This window comes from Salvelinus alpinus, chromosome 20 (assembly GCF_045679555.1).
Source record: "Salvelinus alpinus chromosome 20, SLU_Salpinus.1, whole genome shotgun sequence".
Taxonomy (NCBI): Eukaryota; Metazoa; Chordata; class Actinopteri; order Salmoniformes; family Salmonidae; genus Salvelinus; species Salvelinus alpinus.
In genome coordinates, this window is record NC_092105.1 from 8,527,367 (window position 1) to 8,543,159 (window position 15,793).

Consider the following 15,793-nt stretch of genomic DNA (forward strand, 5'->3'; position numbering starts at 1 on the left):
TTGAAACTCTCGACCCGCTCCACTACAGTCCCGTCGATGTTAATGGGAGCCTGTTCGGCCTGCGTTTTCCTGTAGTCCACGATCAGCTCCTTTGTCTTGCTCACATTGAGGGAGAGGTTGTTGTCCTGGCACCACAATGCCAGTTCTCTGACCTCCTCCCAATAGGCCGTCTCATCGTTGTCGGTGATCAGGCCTGCCACTGTTGTGTCATCAGCAAACTTAATGATGGTGTTGGAGTCAAGTTTGGCCATCCAGTCGTGGGTGAACAGGGAATACAGGAGGGGACTAAGTACACACCCCTGAGGGGCCCCAGAGTTAAGGATCAGCGTGGGAGACATGTTGTTGCCTACTCTTACCACCTGGGGGCGGCCCTTCAGGAAGTCCAGGATCCAGTTGCAGAGGGAGGTGTTTAGTCCCAGAGTCCTTAACTTAGTAATGAGCTTTGTGTCACTATGTTGTTTAATGCTGAGCTGTAGTCAATGAACAGCATTCTCACATAGGTGATCATTTTGTCCAGGTGAGAAAGGGCAGTGTGGAGTGCGAATGAGATTGTGTGGATCGTGGACTGAGATTCTTTGGATCTGTTGGGGCGTTATGCGAATTGGTGTGGGTATAGGGTGTCCTGGAGGATGTTGTTGATGTGAGCCATGACCAGCCTTTCAAAGCACTTCATGGCTACCGACGTGAGTGCCATGGGGCAGTAATCATTTAGTCAGGTTAGCTTCGCTTCCTTGGGCACAGGGACTATGGTGGTCTGCTTGAAACATGTACGTATTACAGACTTGATCAGTGAGAGGTTGGACATGTCAGTGAAGACACTTGACAGTTGGTCCGCGCATGTTTTGAGTACACGTCCTAGTAATCCGTCTGGCCCAGGGGCTTTGTGTATTTTCACCTGTTTAAAGGTTTTGTTCACATCGGTTACCGAGAGCATTATCACACAGTCATCCAGAACAGCTGGTGCTCTCGAGTATGCTTCAGTGTTGCTTGCCTCGAAGCGAGCATAAAAGCCATTTATCTCATCTGGTAGGTTCGCATCACTAGGCAGCTCACGTCTGGGTTGCCCTTTGTTATCTGTAATAGTTGTCAGGCCCTGCCACATCCGACGAGCGTCAGAGCCGGTGTAATAGAATTCATTCTTAATCCTGTTTTGAAGTTTGCTTAGTGATGAGTTTCTTGGGCACTATCGTGTTGAACGCTGAGCTGTAATTGATGAATAGCATTATCACAAAAGTGTTCCTTTTGTCCAGGTGAGAAAGGGCGGTGTGGAGTGCGATTGAGATTGTGTCATCTGTGGATCTGTTGCGGCGGTATGCAAACTGGAGTGGGTCTAGGGTGTCCGGGAGGATGCTGTTTATGTAAGCCATGACCTGCCTTTCAAAGCACTTCATGGCTACCGACGTGAGTGCCACAGGGCGGTAATCATTTAAGCAGGTTAGCTTCGCTTCCTTGGGCACAGGGACTATGCTGTTCTGCTTGAAACATGTAGGTATTACAGACTCGGTCAGGGAGAGGTTGAAAATGTCAGTGAAGACACTTGACAGTTGGTCCGCGCATGCTTTAATTACACGTCCTGGTAATCCGTATGGATAATAAGGTGCCCAGAGTCAACTGCTTGCTACTCAGGCCCAAAAGCTAGAATATGCATATAATTATTAGATTTGTATGGACAACACTCTGAAGTTTCTAAAACTGTTTGAATGATGTCTGTGAGTATAACTGATATAGCAGGCAAAAACCCGAGGAGAATCCACCAGGAAGTGGGAAATCTGAGGTTTGTAGTTTTTTAAGTCATTGCCTATTGAATAAACAGTGTATATGGGGTCATATTGCACTTCCTAAGGCTTCCACTAGATGTCAACAGTCTTTAGAACCTTGTTTCAGGCTTCTACTGTGAAGGGGGAGAGAATAAGAGCTGATTGAGTAAGAGGTCTGGCAGAATGCTTTGAACTCAGTCAGGCGTGCACCCGGGAGAGGTAGCTGCGTTCCTTTTCCTTTCTAAAGACAAAGGAATTCTCCGGTTGAAACATTATTGAAGATTTATGATAAAAACATCCTAAAGATTGATTCTATACATCGTTGACATGTTTCTACGAACTGTAATATAACTGTTTGCTCTTTTCGTCTTAACTAAGCGATCGCGCATTGAGCATTTGGATTACTGGGCTAAACGCTCAAACAAAAAGGGGCTATTTTGACATAAATGATGGACTTTATCGAACAAAACAAACATTTATTGTGGAACTGGGAATCCTGGGAGTGCATTCCGATGAAGATCATCAAAGGTAAGTGCATATTTATAAAGCTATTTCTGAGTTTTGTGACACCTCTCCTTCTTTGGAAAATGGCTGTATGTTTTTCTGTGACTTGGCACTGACCAAACATAATCGCAAGGTGTGCTTTCGCCGTAAAGCCTTTTTGAAATCTGACACAGCGGTTGCATTAAGGAGAAGTTTATCTATAATTCCATGCATAACACTTGTATCTTTTATCAATGTTTATTATGAGTATTTCTGTAATTTCATGTGGTTCTCTGCACTTTCACCAGATGTTTGTTTGAGACAATGCATTTCTGAACATAAAACACCAATTTCAAATTAGGTTTTTGGACATAAAGATTAACTTTATCGAACAAAACACACATTTATTGTGTAACATGAAGTCCTGTGAGTGCCATCTCATGAATATCATCAAAGGTTAGTGATTAATTTAATGGAAAATGGCTGTATGGTTTTCTGTGACTAGGTGCTGACCTAACATAATCGTTTGGTGTGCTATTGCCGTAAAGCCTATTTGAAATCGGAAACTGTGGCTGGATTTACAACAAGTTTATCTTTAAAATGGTGTATAATACATACTTGTATGTTTGAGGAATTTTAATTATGGGATTTCTGTTGTTTTGAATTTGGCACCGTGCAATTTCACTGGGTGTTGCTACCGTCCCACATATCCCAGAGAGGTTAAAGGTTTTGTTCACATCGGCACCCGAGAGCGTTATCACACAGTCAGCCAGAACAGCTGGTGCTCTCGTGCATGCTTCCGTGTTGCTTTCCTTGAAGCGAGCATAACAGGCATTTTGCTCATCGGGAGGCTCGTGTCGCTGGGTTTCCCTTTGTAGTCCATAATATTTTTCAAGCCCTGCCACATCTGACGAGCTTCAGTGCCGGTGTAGTAGGATTCAATCTTAATCGTGTATTAACGCTTTGCTTGTTTGATGGTTCGTCTGAGGGCATAGTGGGATTTCTTACAGGCGTCCAGATTGGGCTCCCGTTCCTTGAAAGCGGCAGCTTTCAGGGCTTCTGGTTGGGATATGTACGTACAGTCACTGTGGATACGACGTCATCGATGCACTAATTGATGAAGCCGATCAATAGAAAAAACCATACATAATTTTTAACCCAGCCCCATTACTAACAGACACATTTCTTCTCTACTTTCTACAATTCATTACATACATCAAGACTCTCAGGCAATCTATATAATCCACTTTGTTAGATGTGTTTAGTGTCCGTGGCATTGTAACTAACTTGTCCCTATAGCACTCTGTTTTCCTCGATAAGAAGACATCTGCCATCGACGGGGAAAAGAAGACATTGAATGCAGCAACCACGTTTTAATGTTGTTTTCATCTACCAACGGACCCCTGAAAAGCACGACACAAAGGAGGGAACAGTAGTTGCCAGAACCTCGATAAACCAATCAGTGAGCTGGAGTCAGCAGAGCTTCAGGAGCTTTTCCCTCGTGTACGGCGTGTCTACTAACCTTTAGCAGAGACAGGGAAGAAAGAGAGGGAAAACGAAGGACAAAGGAACAGGAAGTGTCCCCTGGTGTTTTTTTCCCCACACAGTATAATTACACATCCCTGACTCTTCCTCTGGAATGATGATAGCCGTGCTCATGTGTAGCGGTGAAAATAGCAGAGTGGCTATGGCCAAGGAAACACAGACACACTGATGGCATTACAGCTACGTAGCGATAAAGTGGCCTCACCTCTTTGTGTGCATGCGTGCATGTGTGTGTGTGTGTGTGTGTGTGTGTGTGTGTGTGTGTGTGTGTGTGTGTGTGTGTGTGTGTGTGTGTGTGAGTGCATGTGTTTTTTCTGTGTGCGCGCCTGCGTGCGTGTACGTTTGCATGTGTGCGTTAGTGCATGCCTACATGCACTAAGTGCCTGTGTGAGTTGGAGTGTGTGTTAGTTTGTGTGTGTGTGTGTGTGTGTGTGTGTGTGTGTGTGTGTGTGAGGTTAACCTGTCATTTGTGATGACCACAACAACATCAGTGACGGGGATTTCTTGTTATACTGACACAGAGAGGTATATGTTTGTGTTTGTGCAAGAGAGAAGTGTCAGAGAGATGGAGAACGTTTCCCAGCACCATTTCTGTGTCTGTTTAAGTGTGGCTCTGTGTGTGCACATGTACAGCAATACTATATACAGTGGGGAGAACAAGTATTTGATACACTGCCGATTTTGCAGGTTTTCCTACTTACAAAGCATGTAGAGGTCTGTAATTTTTATCATAGGTACACTTCAACTATGAGAGACGGAATCTAAAACAAAAATCCAGAAAATCACATTGTATGATTTTTAAGTAATTAATTTGCATTTTATTGCAAGACATAAGTATTTGATCACCTTCCAACCAGTAAGAATTCCGGCTCTCACAGACCTGTTAGTTTTTCTTTAAGAAGCCCTCCTGTTCTCCACTCATTACCTGTATTAACTGCACCTGTTTGAACTCGTTACCTGTATAAAAGACACCTGTCCACACACTCAATCAAACAGACTCCAACCTCTCCACAATGGCCAAGACCAGAGAGCTGTGTAAGGACATCAGGGATAAAATTGTAGACCTGCACAAGGCTGGGATGGGCTACAGGACAATAGGCAAGCAGCTTGGTGAGAAGGCAACAACTGTTGGCGCAATTATTAGAAAATGGAAGAAGTTCAAGATGACGGTCAATCATCCTCGGTCTGGGGCTCCATGCAAGATCTCACCTCGTGGGGCATCAATGATCATGAGGAAGGTGAGGGATCAGCCCAGAACTACACGGCAGGACCTGGTCAATGACCTGAAGAGAGCTGGGACCACAGTCTCAAAGAAAACCATTAGTAACACACTATGCCGTCATGGATTAAAATACTGCAGCGCACGCAAGGTCCCGCTGCTCAAGCCAGGGCATGTCCAGGCCCGTCTGAAGTTTGCCAATGACCATCTGGATGATCCAGAGGAAGAATGGGAGAAGGTCATGTGGTCTGATGAGACAAAAATTGAGCTTTTTGGTCTAAACTCCACTCGACGTGTTTGGAGGAAGAAGAAGGATGAGTACAACCCCAAGAACACGATCCCAACCGTGAAGCATGGAGGTGGAAACATCATTCTTTGGGGATGCTTTTCTGCAAAGGGGACAGGACGACTGCACCGTATTGAGGGGAGGATGGATGGGGCCATGTATTGCGAGATCTTGGCCAACAACCTCCTTCCCTCAGTAAGAGCATTGAAGATGGGTCGTGGCTGGGTCTTCCAGCATGACAACGACCCGAAACACACAGCCAGGGAAACTAAGGAGTGGCTCCGTAAGAAGCATCTCAAGGTTCTGGTGTGGCCTAGCCAGTCTCCAGACCTGAACCCAATAGAAAATCTTTGGAGGGCGCTGAAAGTCCGTATTGCCCAGCGACAGCCCCGAAACCTGAAGGATCTGGAGAAGGTCTGTATGGAGGAGTGGGACAAAATCCCTGCTGCAGTGTGTGCAAACCTGGTCAAGAACTCCAGGAAACGTATGATCTCTGTAATTGCAAACAAAGGTTTCTGTACCAAATATTAAGTTCTGCTTTTCTGATGTATCACATACTTATGTCATGCAATAAAATGCAAATTAATTACTTAAAAATCATACAATGTGATTTTCTGGATTTTTGTTTTAGATTCCGTGTCTCACATTTGAAGTGTACCTATGATAAATATTACAGACCTCTACATGCTTTGTAAGTAGGAAAACCTGCAAAATCGGCAGTGTATCAAATACTTGTTCTCCCCACTGTATATATATAACCAGCAGGGGATCCATTATAAATACAGACCATGACATGTACCTCAGAAACCCCACAGGCGCAGCAGTCTGAGCCCAAATCAGTCTTACATTCAAAAGGTGAGACAAGAAGCTTAACCAGGCCTAAATTCTCCAGGTATTCGTGATGACAATTAGTTTTTTTTATAATCCCTTCTGTCATTTAGATCCTTTTCGCCATATCCTGAAACTACCCGGTCGTGTCTGAAAGGCACAATTACCTTGGTGACGTCTTACCATGGCAACAAGCCTTGCCATGTCGTATTAGGAGAAGCTGAAATTGATTGTATAATTGGATCAAAACAAATGAAATTGTATTGATCACATGCTTCGCAAACACCAGGTGTAGACTAACAGTGAAATGCTTACTTAAAGGTCCTTCCCAACAATGCAGAAAGAAAATAGAGAAATAATAGAAAAGTAATAACACATAAACCTCTTATCCCTTTTTTAAATTTTTCGCCTAAAATTACATACCCAAATCTAACTGCCTGTAGCTCAGGCCCTGAAGCAGGGATTTGCATATTCATGGTACCATTTGAATTTTGTGGGAATGTGAAAGGAATGTAGGAGAATATAACACAATAGATCTGGTAAAAGATAATACAAAGTAAAAAAACAAAGTTCTATGGTATTTTCATTTTTGTACCACCATCTTTGAAATGCAAGAGAAAGGCCGTAATGTATTATTCCAGCCCAGGTGCAATTTAGATTTTGACCACTAGATGGCAGTGTATATACAAGGCTTTTACACTGATCCAATGAACCATTGCATTTCTGTTCAAAATATTGTATCAAGACTGCCCAAATGTGCCTAATGTGTTTATTAATAACTTTTCATGTTCAAAACTGTGCACTCTCCTCAAACAATAGCATGGTATTGTTTCACTGTAAAGCTACTTTAAATTGGACAGTTCAGTTAGATTAACAAGAATTTAAGCTTTCTGCCCATATCAGATATGTCTATGTCCTGGGAAATGTTCTTGTTACTTATAACCTCATGATAATCGCATTAGCTTATGTTATGTCAACCGATACACAATTAGTAACTATATCTTGGCTATCTATGGAGTACAGGTACAAATACCGAGTTGATGTGCAGGGCTATGAGGTAGTTTACATATTCTACATTACTCATCTCATATGTATATATATATATATATATATATATATACTGTATTTTATACCATCTATTGCACCTTGCCTATGCCACTCGACCATCGCTCATCCATATATTTATGTGTAAATTCTACCCGATAAACCCACATTAATTGAGAATTTCAACATGCAATTTTCTACGTCTGGCCATGCTTTCCACCTGGCTACCCCTACCCCGGTCAACAGCCCTGCAACCTCTACAGCAACCTGCCAAAGCCTCCCCATTTCCCCTTCACCCAAATCCAGATAGCTGATGTTCTGAAAGAGATGCAAAATTTTGACCCCTACAAATCAGCCGGACTAGACAATCTCAACCCTCTCTTTCTAAAATGATCTGCCCGAAATTGTGGCAACCCCTATTAATACTATTAATAAACTGTTCAACCTCTCTTTCGTATCGTCTGAGATTCCCAAAGATTGGAAAGCAGCCGCGGTCATCCCCATCTTCAAAGTGGGGGACACTCTTGACCCAAACTGCTACAGACCTATATCTATCCTACCCTGCCTTTCTAAGGTCTTCGAAAGTCAAGTCAACAAACAGATTACCGACCATTTTGAATCCCACCGTACCTTCTCCGCTATGCAATCTGGTTTCAGAGCTGGTCATGGGTGCACCTCAGCCACGCTCCAGGTCCTAAACGATATAACCGCCATCGATAAGAGACAATACTGTGCAGCCATATTAATCGACCTGGCAAAGGCTTTCGACTCTGTCAATCTCCACATTCTTATTGGCAGACTCGACAGCCTTGGTTCCTCAAATGATTTCCTCGCCTGGTTCACCACCTACTTCTCTGATGGAGTTCAATGTGTCAAATCGGAGTGCCTGTTGTCCGGACCTCTGGCAGTCTCAATGGGGGTGCCACAGGGTTCAATTCTCGGGCCGACTCTCTTCTCTGTATATATCAATGATGTCGCTCTTGCTGCTGGTGATTCCGGTTCTGTCTATCTCCACGTACTGTCAGTGCCCCCTTCTTGTTTAGAATTTGTGCCTGGCGATTCCAAGATGGTGTTACGTCATAATGCAGCTTTTTGCTCGTAAGGTTATGCCTATATCCTACAGGTCTCTGAGTCTTCTGAGATGTTCCCTGTCTCACCGCCTCCACTTTTCTTCCACTGAACAATGGTTGTTGTACCACTGAACAGAGGTTGAAAGACCGGTGTTCTGTTGTTTTGGACTTGCGTTTCCCTGTACGAGTTCTGACATTTCAGGCTTGCAAGGTGAGTACTGTTCTTGTAACCGTGGGTTCTATGGACTTCAGCTGCAGTGGCAGCGTGTCAGTCCGCATGGCCAAGTTGCAGCAGGTTTTGGTTCCCTATATGGGTCTCTGACAGTTTAGGTCTTATGAGGCTCTGACAGTTCAGGCTTCTCAGGTAAGTATTAGCGGAAAAGGTGGCTTCTGTCACCCCTATTTGGAGCCTGTGGAACCTGTGTGTGCTGGGGCTGCTGTGGGCTCCTAGTTTGGTACCCTCTGAGCCGGCTTGGGGTGTGATTGTTGAACCAAGTAACCGACTACTGTTCCCTGAAGGAGGGAATGAGGTATAACATATATTGACCCCGCAGCGTCAGGTTGATTGTGTTCGCTAAAGAGAGGTACTGGGTTGAGAACATGAATACGAGCGACGGTGTAATAGCCAGGAAGGCGTGCCTTCCGAGGGGCGGGTTCTGCATTTATTGGCCCATTGGGCATGTTTTTTGTTTTGTTCAGGTGAATTGTTTTCTTCAGCTCTTCATTGTAATGTAAGTGCTGATATAAATACTATGCATGTCCGTCTCTCTGTTAAGAGTTGAGGAGAGACTGACGGCATCACTTCTTCTTTTTATAGGAAACATTAATGTGTTGAAAATCCCGAATTGTTTGCATAGTCAATTTACACACAGCTCTGACACACACACTCATCCCACCAGACATGCCACCAGGGGTCTTTTCACAGTCCCCAAATCCAGAACAAATTCAAGAAAACGTACAGTATTATAAAGAGCCCTTATTTCATGGAACTTCCTTCCTTCTCAATTTGTAGCAAACTGTTTAAAGAAACAGATAAAGCAACACCACACGGCACAACGCCTCTCCCCTATTTGATCTAAATGGTTTGTGTGTATGCATTGATATGTAGGCCAAGTGTGCCTTTTTAAACATTTATGTAGTTCTGTCCTTGAGCGGTTCTTGTCTAATGATGTTCTGTATTTTGTCATTCTGTATTATGTTTCATGTTTTGTGTGGACTGCAGGAAGAGTAGCTGCTGCTTTTGCAACAACTAATGGGGATTCTAAAAAAATACCAAATACCAAATATGATTGTTCGTTGTATGTTGTACTTCGTTCCCTCCTACAGGGAACGGTAGTTATATTCATTACTGTTCGATATTACAGTTCTTCAGGTCCCGTTGAGAGGATAGTCTCGAACGGACCTCGTCCAGTTTGTTCTCCAGTGATTGTACGTTCTCCAATAGAACAGAGGGTAGAGGTGATTTACTTTTCTCGCCGGCATAGTTTCGTCAGGGTTCCCGCACGTCGGCCTCTCTCTCTCTTGCTCTCTGAGTCAAAGTCAAGTTGAGTCAAGTTCATATCAAGTGGGAAAAAACACACTAAGAGACTAAACTAAAGAGCAGAAGCTGTCAGGAGCCGTAGAACGACAGCTGTCCATTCCAACACCATTAGACATTTTAGAGCTGATAAACCCAGCGAGGTGTTCATTAGTGTACTCGTTCTCTCTCTATAGCCATTATTACATTAGCTAATCTGACCAGTTAATTAGCCTCAGCTCTCTCCGTCTGAAGGATCGGAACATGGCTGTTCATAGAGAAGGGGAGAAGAGCAGACGAGAGCAGAGAAAACACAACAGAGTGATGATATCTACAGTATTGGGTGCAAAAACATAGGACTCCCTGCTAGGCCGAGAGAGAGAGAGAGAGAGAGAGAGAGAGAGAGAGACAGAGAGAGAGAGAGAGAGAGAGAGAGAGAGAGAGAGAGAGAGAGAGAGAGAGAGAGAGAGAGAGAGAGAGAGAGAGAGAGAGAGAGAGAGAGAGAGAGAGAGAGAGAGAGAGAGAGACAGAGAGACAGAGAGATAGAGAGATAGAGAGAGAGAGAGAGAGAGAGAGAGAGAGAGAGAGAGAGAGAGACAGAGACAGAGACAGAGACAGAGACAGAGACAGAGACAGAGACAGAGACAGTAAACAGACAGTAAACAGACAATAGGAGACAGAGACCTTGAGGTTATTTGGCTTGCGTTCCACCTGCTGTCCACTTTAGATTTCCATAACCAATGATGGTTCCACTCTCTTAATTAGGGCACCATTAGTTATGCAGTAATTATCTGTGCTATCTATTGCTGCATCACTAATGGTGAGGATGAAGTGGTAGATGGAGGTTTACTGTCCTGTTGTGTGTTTGTGTGTATCATTCCCTATATGTGTGTGTGTGTGTGTCTATTTTGTCTATTTTACTTTTGTCCCTTTCTACTTAGTAAAGAGTGTACTGTACTATGGACCTGCTGGCTGTCAGCAGGGGGGTGAGATCGAAGCGATCTCCCTTCTAAGACCTCTATGCTGGGAGGGTCTCTCAACTCAAATCCCCTGTCTGAGACCAGACTGCCTGGCCTAAGACTGCATGAGCTCTTGCTTATCTTTCATCTTCCCTGAACACCTGAGCAACTAAAACATAAATATTATACTGTAGCAGTTAGCCCAATGCTGAATTTAAGAGAGAGAGAGAGAGGAAAAAAAGAGAATATAGGGAAGATAAATAATCGCCACTTTTAAAGAATAAAAACACTTTTTCATTTTGCAAATGAAAATGCTACGCCTGGTGATTATCTGTGTCTCTCTCTGTGTGGCTTGGGGATTTGTCTCTGTGTGGCTTGGGGATTTGTCACGGGCCATGGGGGTATGTTGTTATTTGTAGCTTATTTCTCTGTGAGTGAGGCTGAGGCTGAGGGAGAGGCTGATGGAGAGACTGAGGCTGAGGCTGTGAGAGAGACTGTGAGCGAGGTTGAGGGAGAGGCTGACACAGAGAGAGCCGCTGAGGGAGAGGCTGATGCTGTAAGCGAGAATGTGAGTGAGGCTGAGGGAGAGGCTGACACTGAGAGAGACGCTGTGGGAGAGGCTGAGGTTGTGAGCGAGGCTGTGAGCGAGACTGTGAGCTGTGAGCGAGTCAGAGGGAGAGGCTGAGGCTGAGGGAGAGGCTGAGGCTGGGGGAGAGGCTGAGACTGTGAGCGAGGCTGACGGGGAGGCTGAGGGAGAGGCTGAGGCTGAGGGAGAGGCTGAGACTGGGGGAGAGGCTGAGACTGTGAGCGAGGTGGATGGAGAGGCTGAGACTGTGAGCGAGGCTGGGGGAGAGGCTGAGACTGTGAGCGAGGCTGGGGGAGAGGCTGAGACTGTGAGCGAGGCTGAGGCTGAGAGAAGTCATGCTGGAAAGTCATGCTGCTGCTGTGGTAATGTGTTTGACACAATTAACCACTGCATTTGGCAGACGACGAAAAACATTAGGCCCCTTAATACAATCCAACGGGAAAACGGGCCTCTCCATGTGATTACAGGATCCTTGTGATTTACTGTACGTCATTCCCGAGGAGACAAACAACACACTTTACTAACTTTGCGAGAAAAAAAAACCGGAGCATATGCCATGGTTGAAAGATCCTGGGCCAAAACACAATTAACACGTCTGTTTTAGCATAGCCGGGCCCTAGCATTGATTAGCTGTAATCAAAGTGAAACAAACAGCAGTTTTCCCAGAGGAGACAGCCAGCCAGGAACGTTACTCAGAGGGTTTCATCCTGCCGCCATTTTAGTTGGTTTGATGATGATGATGCTCATTTGTTTAATGGTGGGAAAAAAAGTTGTCAATGTCTACACACACTCTGGAAAGTATAAACAATAGAATTCTATATGATACAGGTCAATATGGACCTTCAATTTACTTTAGGCCCTTGTTGAAGACAGCTGTTTTGTTCTAACTAACATGAGGGCAACATATTCAACTATTTGAGTCAAATAGTCACTGTTCTGTCAAATAACAAGTCCAATAAATAAAGGTGAATAAAAAATAAATAAATAAATTGAGGTTTACTGTGAAGTCATTACATGTGATTCAGCCCATTGTTTAATCACATGGTAATCACTTCCTATATGTTAATTTGGTATTTTATTAGGATCCTCATTAGCTGTGGTGAAAGCAGCAGCTTCTCTTCCTGGGGTCCACACAAAACCTGAAACATGACATAATACAGAACATGAATAGACAAAGAACAGCTTCAGGACAGAACTAGATGAATGTAAAAACCGGCACACATAGCTGTACATATTGATTCATACACACAAACTGTCTAGGTCAAATAGGGGAGAGGCGTTGTGCCGTGAGCTGGTTCTTTATCAGTTCTTTTAAACCAGGTTTGCTGTTCACTTGAGCAATAGGAGATGGAAGGGAGTTCCATGCAATCATGGCTCTATATAATACTGTACGCTTTCTTAGTTTTGTTCTTGTATTTGTTAATATAACATACATTCAAAACAATTCACAATCCTACACTAGCTATAGCCTGATTTACATTAGTCATTTCTCCCTGTGAACACAGCAGGCAAACATCATGTAGAGTCCAGTCAGTGTTCTGTTTTGAGAGTAGAGCGTTGGACCAGTAACCAGCAGGTAGCCTAGTGGTTAGAGCGTTGGGCCAGTAACCAGCAGGTAGCCTAGTGGTTAGAGCGTTGGACCAGTAACCAGCAGGTAGCCTAGTGGTTAGAGCGTTGGGCCAGTAACCAGCAGGTAGCCTAGTGGTTAGAGCGTTGGACCAGTAACCAGCAGGTAGCCTAGTGGTTAGAGCGTTGGGCCAGTAACCAGCAGGTAGCCTAGTGGTTAGAGCGTTGGACCAGTAACCAGCAGGTAGCCTAGTGGTTAGAGTGTTGGGCCAGTAACCAGCAGGTAGCCTAGTGGTTAGAGTGTTGGACTAGTAACCAGCAGGTAGCCTAGTGGTTAGAGCGTTGGACTAGTAACCAGCAGGTAGCCTAGTGGTTAGAGCGTTGGACTAGTAACCAGCAGGTAGCCTAGTGGTTAGAGCGTTGGACTAGTAACCAGCAGGTAGCCTAGTGGTTAGAGCGTTGGGCCAGTAACCAGCAGGTAGCCTAGCGGTTAGAGCGTTGGACCAGTAACCAGAAGGTAGCCTAGCGGTTAGAGCGTTGGGCCAGTAACCAGCAGGTAGCCTAGTGGTTAGAGCGTTGGGCCAGTAACCAGAAGGTAGCCTAGTGGTTAGAGCGTTGGGCCAGTAACCAGCAGGTAGCCTAGTGGTTAGAGCGTTGGGCCAGTAACCAGCAGGTAGCCTAGTGGTTAGAGCGTTGGGCCAGTAAAACCAGCAGGTAGCCTAGTGGTTAGAGCGTTCGGCCAGTAACCAGCAGGTAGCCTAGTGGTTAGAGCGTTCGGCCAGTAACCAGCAGGTAGCCTAGTGGTTAGAGCGTTGGGCCAGTAACCAGCAGGTAGCCTAGTGGTTAGAGCGTTGGGCCAGTAAAACCAGCAGGTAGTCTAGTGGTTAGAGCGTTAGGCCAGTAACCAGCAGGTAGCCTAGTGGTTAGAGCGTTGGGCCAGTAACCAGCAGGTAGCCTAGTGGTTAGAGCGTTGGACCAGTAACCAGCAGGTAGCCTAGTGGTTAGAGCGTTGGGCCAGTAACCAGCAGGTAGCCTAGTGGTTAGAGCGTTGGGCCAGTAACCAGCAGGTAGCCTAGCGGTTAGAGCGTTGGACCAGTAACCAGAAGGTAGCCTAGCGGTTAGAGCGTTGGGCCAGTAACCAGCAGGTAGCCTAGTGGTTAGAGCGTTGGGCCAGTAACCAGAAGGTAGCCTAGTGGTTAGAGCGTTGGGCCAGTAACCAGCAGGTAGCCTAGTGGTTAGAGCGTTCGGCCAGTAACCAGCAGGTAGCCTAGTGGTTAGAGCGTTGGGCCAGTAACCAGCAGGTAGCCTAGTGGTTAGAGCGTTTGGCCAGTAAAACCAGCAGGTAGTCTAGTGGTTAGAGCGTTGGGCCAGTAACCAGCAGGTAGCCTAGTGGTTAGAGCGTTGGGCCAGTAACCAGCAGGTAGCCTAGTGGTTAGAGCGTTGGGCCAGTAACCAGCAGGTAGCCTAGTGGTTAGAGCGTTGGGCCAGTAACCAGCAGGTAGCCTAGTGGTTAGAGCGTTGGGCCAGTAACCAGCAGGTAGCCTAGTGGTTAGAGCGTTGGGCCAGTAACCAGCAGGTAGCCTAGTGGTTAGAGCGTTGGACCAGTAACCAGCAGGTAGCCTAGTGGTTAGAGTGTTGGGCCAGTAACCAGCAGGTAGCCTAGTGGTTAGAGCGTTGGGCCAGTAACCAGCAGGTAGCCTAGTGGTTAGAGCGTTGGACCAGTAACCAGCAGGTAGCCTAGTGGTTAGAGCGTTGGGCCAGTAACCAGCAGGTAGCCTAGTGGTTAGAGCGTTGGACCAGTAACCAGCAGGTAGCCTAGTGGTTAGAGTGTTGGGCCAGTAACTGAAAGGTTGCTATATCCTGAAAAGGAAAAAAATCTGTTGTTCTGAACAAGGCAGTTAACTCACTGCTCCCCGATAGGCCGTCATTTTAAATAATAATTTTGTTCTTAACTGACCTGCCTAGTTAAATTAAGATGAAATGAAATGGAAAAATTAACTAGAGTGAGAAACAGTGAATGTGAAATGTATCCATATTCATAGAATATAATTATAATATTATTATATATAATATAATTACCTTCAGAGGAGAGAAGAATGTTGAACAATTATTAGTGTCAGAGTGTGTTCTCCAGTTGACATCTCTTTTTATAGTATTTAAACTGAACAAAAGTATTAAATGTAACATGTACCATGTTTCATGAGCTGAAATAAAAGATCCCAGAAAATCTATGCACAAATGTTCTCCTTTGCCAAGGTAATCCATCCACCTGACAGGTGTGGCATATCAAGAAGCTGATTAAACATTATGATTATTACACAGGTGCATCTTGTGCTGGGGAAAAGCCACTCTAAAATGTGCCGTTTTGTCACACAACACAATGCCACAGATGTCTCAAGTTTTGAGGGAGTGTGCAATTGGCATGCTGACTGCAGTAATGTCCACCAGAGCTGTTGCCAGAGAATTGAATGTTCATTTCTCTACCATAACCCGCCTCCAACATTGTCTTAGGAAAACTTGGCAATATAGCCTCACAACCACAGACCAAGTGTACGGCATTGTGTGGGCGAGCGGTTTGCTGATGTCAACGTTGTGAACAGAGTGCCCCATGGTGGCGGTGGGGTTATGGTATGGGGCAGGCATAAACTACGGATAACAAACACAATTGCATTTTATTGATGACAATTTGAATGCACAGAGATACCATGAGGAGGTCCTGAGGCCCATTGTCGTGCCAGTCATCTGCCGTCACCTCATGTTTCAGCATGACAATGCACGGCCCCATGTTGCAAGGATCTGTACACAATTCCTGGAAGCTGAAAATGTCCCAGTTCTTCCATGGCCTGCCTATTCACCAGACATGTCAACCATTGAGCATGTTTGGAATGCTCTGGATCGACGTGTACGACAGCGTGTTTCAGTTCCTACCAATAT